The following is an 8,825-nucleotide window of genomic DNA, read 5'->3' on the forward strand; positions in this document are numbered from 1 at the left end:
CAAGTCCCACCTGCTTCCCTTAGAGAAGTGGATGTTATCGCTAGGCCACTCTTCTTCATTTTTGAAGGGTCCTGGAGAACAGGAGAGGTGCCTGACGAATGGAAGAAAGCCCATGTCACTCCAGTCTTCAAAAAGGGTAAGAAGGAGGAGCCAGGAATCTACAGGCCTGTCAGCCTCCCCTCCATCCCTGGAAAGGTGATCCTGGAGGTGATCCTCACTAAGCATGTGGAGGACAAGAAGGTGATCAGGAGGAGTCAGCATGGATTCACCAAAGGGAAATCATGCTTGACCAAGCCTTCCAGGACAGTGAGGTGGATGGAGAACTGGCTGGATGGCCGAGCTCAGAGGGTTGTGGTCAGTGGCACAGTCTAGCTGGAGGCCTGTGGCTAGTGGTGTCCCCCAGGGCTCAGTCCTGGGTCCAGTCTTGTTCAATGTATTCCTCAATGACCTGGAGGAAGGGACAGAGTGCACCCTCAGCAAGTTTGCTGATGATACTAAACTGGGGGGAGAGGCTAACACACCAGAAGACTGTGCTGCCATTCAGAGGGACCTGGACAGGCTGGAGAGGTGGGCGGAGAGGAACCTCCTGAAGTTCAACAAAGGCAAGTGCAAGGTCCTGCACCTAGGCAGGAATAATCCCATGCACCAGGACAGGCTGGGGGTTGACCTGCTGCAAAGTGGCTCTGCCGAGAAGGACCTGGGAGTGCTGGTGGACAACAAGTTAAACATGAGGCAGCAGTGTGCCCTTGTGGCCAAGAAGGCCCATGGTATGCTGGGGTGCATTAGGCAGAGTGTTGCCAGCAGGTGGAGGGAGGTGATCCTGCCCCTCTCCTCAGCCCTGGGGAGGCCTCACCTGGAGTACTGTGTCCAGTTCTGGGCTCCCCAGTACAAGAGAGACATGGCACTCCTGGAGAGAGTCCAGCGGAGGGCTACCAAGAGGATTAGAGGGCTGGAGCACCTCTCCTATGAAGAAAGACTGCAAGAGCTGGGCCTGTTCAGCCTGGGGAAGAGAAGATTGAGAGGCGATCTCATCAACGTGTACAAGTATCTGAAGGGGGAGTGTCAAGAGGATGAGGCCAGCCTCTTCTCCGTGGTGCCCAGCGACAGGACAAGAGGCAATGGGCACAAACTGAACCACAGGCAGCTCCATCTGAACCTGAGGAAAAACTTCTTCCCTGTGAGAGTGACAGAGCATTGGAACAGGTTGCCCAGAGAGGTAGTGGAGTCTCCTTCGCTGGAGATATTCAAAAGCCGTCTGGATGTGATCCTGGGCAATGTGCTCTAGGTGACCCTGCTTGAGCAGGGAGGTTGGACGAGATGATCTCCAGAGGTCCCTTCCAACCTAAACCATTCTTTGATTCTGTGATTCTCAGAACCAGGACCCTCTGGGCCTCGGCCACAGAGCTGCTGCCGGCCAGTCTGTCTCCTTCGTGGGTCACTGCAAGGGGTTCTTCCCTCCTGGGGCAGGAGTGGGCATTTTTTCTCTGTTGAAAGTTCCTGAGCTCCAGGAGCTCCGCCAGCTCCCTCAGCACTCGTGGGTGCATCCCATCAGGGCCCATGGATTTATGGATGTCCAGTTTGGACAAAAGATCTCTAACCTGATCCTCCTCAACCAAGGGAGAGTCTTCCTTTCTCCAGACTTCCTCCCTGGTCTCCAGTGTCTGGAATTCCTCAGGACTGGCCTTAGCAGGAAAGACTGAAGCAAAGAAGGCATTCAGCAACTCTGCCTTCTCTGTATCCTTCGTCACCAGGGCACCCACCCCATTCAGCAGTGGGCCCATGTTTTCCCTAGTCTTCCTTTTGTTATTGATGTATTTGAAAAACCCCTTCTTGTTGTCCTTGACGTCCCTTGCCAGATTTAATTCCAGCTGGGCCTTAGCCTTCCTTGTCGCATCCCTGCACACTCTGACAACGTCCCTGTATTCCTCCCAAGTGGCCTGTCCCCTTTTCCACATTCTGTACACTTCCTTCTTCTGCTGGAGTTTTGTCAGGAGTTCCTTGCTCATCCATGCAGGTCTCCTGCTGAATCCGCTTTGCTCGACTTCTTCCTCAGAGGGATGCACCGATCTTGAGCCTGGAGGAGGTGACGCTTGAATATTAACCAGCTTTCTTGGACCCCTCTTCCTTCTAGGGCCCTACCCCATGAGATTCCCCTAAGTAGGTCCCTCAAGAGGCCAAAGTTAGCTCTCCTCAAGTCCAGCGTTGCAATCCTACTTATTGCCCTGCTCCCTCCTCGTAGGATCCTCAACTCCACCATCTCATGGTCACTGCAGCCAAGGCTGCCCCCAACCTTCACCTCTCCAACTAGACCTTCTTTGTTCGTTAGGACAAGGTCTAGCATTGCACCTCTCCTCGTTGGCGTCTCCACCACCTGAGTCAAGAAATTATCATCAATCCTCTGCAGGAACCTCCTCGACTGTTTGTGCCTAGCTGTGCTGTCTTGCCAACAGATGTCAGGGTGGTGAAGTCTCCCATGAGAACCAGGGCCTGTGATCGTGAGGCTACTTCCAGCTGTCGGTAGAAGGCCTCATCGATGACTTCCTCCTGGTCAGGTGGCCTGTAGTAGACCCCCACAACAGTGTCACCCATGTTACCCTGCCCTTTAATCCTTACCCATAGGCTCTCAACTTGCTCTTCATCCACCCCGAGGCAGAGCTCCATACATTCTAGCTGCTCCCTCACATAAAGAGCAACTCCACCACCTCGCCTTCCTGGCCTGTCTTTCCTAAAAAGCACATAGCCATCCATGACAGCATTCCAGTCATGTGAACTATCCCACCGTGTCTCTGTAACTGCAATGAGATCATGGCCCTGCAACCGCACACAGACCTCTAACTCTTCCTGTTTATTCCCCATGCTGCGCGCATTGCTATACAGGCATTCCAGAGAGCCAGTCAAGCATGCAAGCTTCCCAGGAGAGGTGCAAGAGGATCCTCCATAGCCATGTCCCATGCTGTCTCCCCTGGCTGTATGCACCCGCTGGAGGCATCCTGACTTGAGCGGTGTTTTACTGACTCTCCGGCCACTATACCACTCCCCTTCCCCCATCTTGCCTAGTTTAAAGCCCTCCTTACCAGGCTGGCCAATCTGTTGGCAAAGACGCGCGTGCCCTGCTTGGTAAGGTGGATCCCATCGCTCCCCATCAGCTGTTGATCTTCAAACAGGGTCCCATGGTCATAGAAAACAAAGCCCTGCTGCCAACACCAGCGGCGCAGCCAGCTGTTAACTTGGAAAACTCGTCTACTCCTCCTCCCATCCTTTCCCCTCACAGGCAAGATTGAGGAGAAAACGACCTGGGCTCCCAGACACTTCACCACCATTCCCAGAGCTCTGAAGTCCCGTTTGATGGTTTCCAGTTTGCCTTTTGTGTTGTTAGTGCCCACATGGAAGAGCAGCAGAGGGTAGTAGTCTGATGCATGGACAAGCCTTGGCAGTCTTTCCATGACCTCTCTTATTCGAGCCCCTGGCAGGCAGCAAACCTCTCTGGACAAGAGGTCAGGTCGGCAGAGAGGCGCCTCTGTCCCCTGCAGCAGGCAGTCACCCACAACAATCACTCGCCGCTTCTTCCGGGGCTTCCTGCACGGCACAGGGTCTGCCAGGCCAGTTGCCTCCCTTGGAGCCATGCCCAGCTCCTCCTCAGCTTGCAGGGCGCTAAACTTGTTCTTCGAGGGTAAGTCTTGAGGAGGAGCAAGAGCCTTTCTCCTTCTACGAGAGGTCACCAGCTTCCAGCCCTCTTCAACAGTGTTATGATGCACCTTTACACACGGTGCTGAGCCCTCTGACACCTCTGCTGCAGTGGGGGCTGGGGACTCCTGGAGCTGCACAGTCTCCGAGAATAGCCTGGCAATCTCACCTTCCTGCCATGCACAGGCCGCCACAAAGAGAAGGAAGGAGCCCTCCCTTTTGGCCCTGCCATGCAGACAGCTCTCCCACAAGCACTCCCCTCCTCCTTTTCCTCTCCTTCTCCATCTTACAACTGCCCTCCTCACACTTGCCCACCAGCATTGCCATCCTCCTACAACCCCTTTTAAACCACTCAAAACAGCCACAAGGCGGCGCAGTGCCTGAAACCATGGGACCGTCACATGCTTAGGCCACACTCACAACAAGTGACTAGCTCGCTTTCCTCCCCTCCTCCAACTTATGACTGCCCTCCTCACACTTTCCCACTAGAGCAGCCACTCTCCTCCAACCCCTGCCTACCAAGAACAGACCAACAAGGGGAGCACCATTGCGCCCACCCTTTTGGCCCTGCCATGCACACGGCTCTCCCACAAGCTGTCCCGCCCTCCTTTCCCTACCCTCCTCCAACCTACGACTGCCCTCCTCACACTTTCCCACTAGAGCAGCCACCCTCCTCCAACACCTGCCTACCACGCACAGGCCCACACGGGGAGCACCACTGCGTCCACCCTTTTGGCCCTGCCATCCACACGGCTCTCCCACAAGCACTCCCATCCTCCTTTCCCTACAGTCTTCCAACCTAGCACTGACCTCCTCACACTTTCCCACTAGGGCAGCCACCCTCCTCCAACACCTGCCTACCATGCACTTGCCCACACCGGGAGCACCGTTGCTTCCCCCCTTTTGGCACTGCCATGCATACGGCTCTCCAACAACCACTCCCGTCCTCCTTTCCCTACCCTCCTCCAACCTAGGACTGCCCTCCTCACACTTTCGGACTGGAGCAGCCACTCTCCTCCAACACCAGCCTGCCATGCACAGGCGCACATGGCGAGTACCATTTCCTCCACCCTTTTGGCCCTGCCATGCATATGGCTCGCCCACAAGCACTCCCGTCCTCCTTCCCCTCACCTCCTCCCACTTAACCACTGCCCTCCTCACACTCTCCCACTAGAGCAGCCACTCTCCTCCAACACCTGCCTACCACGCACAGGCCCACACCGGCAGTACCATTGCGTCTACCCTTTTGGGCTCTGCCATGCACACAGCTTGCCCACAAGCACTCCCATGCTCCTTTCCCTACCCTCATCCAGCTTACGACTGTGCTCCTCACACTTTCCCACTAGAGCAGTCACTCTCCTCCAACTCCTGCCTACCATGCACAGGCCCACACGTGGAGCACCATTGCGTCCACCCTTTTGGTCCTGCCATGCACACGGCTCTCCCAAAAGAATTCCCCTCCTCTTATCCCTGTCCTCCTCCCACTTACAACTGCTCTCCTCACACTTTCCACCTAGAACAGCCACTCTCCTCCAACACCTGCCTACCCTACACAGCCCCAGACAGCAAGCACCACTGCGTCCTCCTTTTAGGCCCTGCAATGCGTACGGCTCTCTCACAAGCACTCCCCTCCTCCTTTCCCTACCCTCCTCCCACATACCACTGCCCTCCTCACACTTTCCCACTAGAGCAGCCACTCTCCTCCAACACCTGCCTACCACGCACAGGCCCACACGGGGAGCACCACTGCGTCCACCCTTTTGGCCCTGCCATGCACACGGCTCTCCCCACAAGTCCTCCATCCTCCTTTCCCTCCCCTCCTCCAACTTACGACTGCCCTCCTCACACTTTCCCACTAGAGCAGCCACGCTCCCCCAACACCTGCCTACCAGGTATGGGACACACAAAGAGCGGCAAGGTGCCCTCCCTTTTGGCCCTGCCGTGCACACGGCCCTCTCAAAAGCACTCCCCTCCTCCTTTCCCTACCCTCCTCCAACTTACCACTGCCCTCCTCACACTTTCCCACTAGAGCAGTCACTCTCCTCCAACACCTGCCTACCACGCACAGGCCCACACGGGGACAACCATTGCGTCCACCCTTTTGGCCCTGCCATGCACACGGCTCTCCCCACAAGTCCTCCGTCCTCCTTTCCCTCACCTCCTCCAAATTACCACTGCCCTCCTCACACTTGCCCACCAGCCTTGCCATCCTCCTACAACCACTTCCGCACCACTCAAAACGGCCACAAGGCGGTGCAATGCCTCAACCCATGGCACTTTCAGATGCTTAGGCCACACTCAGAACAAGGGCCTAGCTCGTTTTCCTCCCCTCCTCCACCTTACGAATGCCCTCCTCACACTTTCCCACTAGAGCAGTCACTCTCCTCCAACACCTGCCTACCATGCACAGGTCCCAATGCCGAGCAGCAATACACCCACTTTTTTGGCCCTGCCATGCACACGGCTCTCCCACAAGCATTCCTTTCCTCATTCTCTTCTCCTACTCCAGCTTACGACTGCCCTCCTCATACTTGCCCATCATTGTTGCCACCCTCCTCCAACACCTTCCTCACCATTCAAAGTGGCTACAAGGCGGCACAATGCCTCAGCCCACGGCACCTTCACATTGCTAGGCCACACTCACAACAAGTGCCTAGCTCGCCTTCCTCCTCTCCTCCAACCTATGCCAGATCTCCTCACACTTGCCCACTCGAGCAGCCACTCTCCTCACACACCTGCCTGTCAAGAACAGCCACCACAACCAGCACCAATGGAACAACCTAGTTGTGCTTAGCATGCATTTCCCTGCCTCAGAAGCACTTCCCTCCTCGCCTTCCTCCCCTCCTCCCACTTACGCTGGTCCTCAGTCACAGTTTCTGCCCTGAGCAGCCACTCTCCTCCATCACCTGCGTACCAAGAACAGTCACCACAACGAGCAACAATGCACCCACCCTTTTGGCCTTAGGATGCATACTGCTGCCCCACAAGCACTTCCCTCCTCGCCTTCCTCCTCTCCTCCAACTTACGCCAGCCCTCCTCACACTTGGCTACTACAACCCCCACCCTCTTCCAACCACTTCCTACCATACAAAAATGGCCACAGGGAGGAGCAATGGCTCAACCCTTTGCACCTTACCATGCTTAGGGCACACGCACAGCAAGTGCCTAGCTCACCTTCCTCCACTCCTCTAACTTATGCCAGCCCTCCTCACTGTTTCTGATTAGAGTAGCCACTCTCCTAACCCACCTGCCTGTCAAGAACAGCCACCACAACCAGCACCAATGGAACAACCTAGTTTCGCTTAGCATGTCTCCTGCTGCCCCACAAGCACTTCCCTCCTCGCCTTTCTCTCTTCCTCCAACTTACGGCAGCCCTCCTCACACTTGCCCACTAGAACACCCACCCTCCTCCAACCCCTTCCTACCACACAAAACGGCCACAGGGAGGCGCAGACAGTCCATAGGCTGGTGCTAGTGCACTCCAAAACACATCTCATTGCACTGCCAACACCCTGGGCTCACTCTGAGCACTGTCCAGGAGCACAGAAACATGCCAGCACTGTTGATGACTCTGATCCCTGTCCCGCTGGGTCTGCTTGCTGCCCAAAATGAGCACAACCAGCGCAGAGTCAGGAGTCCCCATGTGGAGCCACAGCCACTCGCTCTGCAGAGCAGCACTGCCCGCCCAGGGCCCTGCAGGGAGCACAGGGGAGGGTGTAGGAATGGCCAACCAAGCTAGCATGGACTCCCTGACCTGGGGAAAGGCTCTCTGGGCAGCAGGGACATCCCAGGAGCAAAGCAGGGCAGCAGTCAGAGATGGAAAAGGAGAACGAGAATCAGGTTCCTCTGAGCACCAGCTTGGGGCAGGTGCTTCTGTCCCTGGGGCAGCAGGAGCTGTGGAAGGGCTGCAGGGCCAGGGCTGTGATGCTGTGCTGGGCAGCAGGGTGGGCATGGAGGGGCTGCAGGCAGACAGGGAGGGGGATCTCCCAGACACAAGAGCAGGGGAGACAGAGAGTGACCGGCATCATCGCGGGACCTCCTCGCCTTGTCGGGGAGCTGCTGCCCTTGTCCTTGGGCCTGAGTTATGCTGTGGACCTGCCTGCGCCTGGCTCTGCACCTCTCAGGTCCTGACCTGACGCTGTCCCCGTCCTCCTGACCTGAATACCCATCTCTACCTCAGAGCTTCCCCCTCACTACAGGCGAGAAAGCCTTGGCAAGGGAAGCTGGGACTCCAACAGCACCCAAACAAGGCTGTAGCCACAAAGGGGAGCTGGGAGCCGAGGGGGTCGGCAAGGCTGGCAGGGCAGTGCCCCACCGACCGAGAGGTGCCATCCTGCAGTGCCCGCGCAAGAGGAGCAGAGCAGGTTTGCGGCCGGTAACTGGGGTCAGGCTCAGCCCAGCGATGGCCAGACAAGACTGCAGGGCTCCAACCAGCCCTGCTTTGTGTGGGAGGCAGGTTGGACTGGAGACCTGCAGAGGTCCCTTCCCTCCAAAATTCCTCTGCGGCTCCGTGAATGGGAAGACCCCGGACACAGAGATGGGCTCTGCCTGTGCCACGGCCAAGCGCAGAGCCCTTGGCCAGCCCCACAATCCCTCGTCCTCCGGTGGCCAAAGTGGAGCTCAGCATCGCCTGGGGACTCTCTTCCCCATAGGCAGCAGAGGGAGGGCTTTCACCAGCCCCACGTGGCCTTTTCCTCCCCTGGCCTTTGCAGTTGCATGTGCCTGGCTCTGCCCACTTGCCTTCACCGCACTCACAGCTGCACGGGAAGCCTGTGACAGTCCCAGTGCTCCTACCCTCCAGCTGGTATCCACCCCAAGCCTGAAGCCGGGCCAGCTGCAAAGGCATCGGCTGCCCAGTGCCCTGGCCATGCAGCCGAGGGCTGGGCTCTTCACCCCAATTTCCCTGCTCTTCCCCTGCTCCCTGCATCGCTGCTGCTGTGCCCTTGTCAAAACCGCCTGCCGCCAGACTGCCCCAGGGCTGCGCTGGAGGCTTTCAGGAGCGGGCTGAGGTGGGGCTGGCACCGCCAGCGTGGGGTGGGAGAGGGCAGCTGCCCTCTGCCGCACTGGGGCTGGGGCTGGGGCTGGGGCTGGAGCTGGAGCTGGGCATAGCTTTTCCCTGGGCAGAAAGCAGCACATGGCTG

Source organism: Struthio camelus, chromosome 19, assembly GCF_040807025.1.
Source record: "Struthio camelus isolate bStrCam1 chromosome 19, bStrCam1.hap1, whole genome shotgun sequence".
Classification (NCBI taxonomy): Eukaryota; Metazoa; Chordata; class Aves; order Struthioniformes; family Struthionidae; genus Struthio; species Struthio camelus.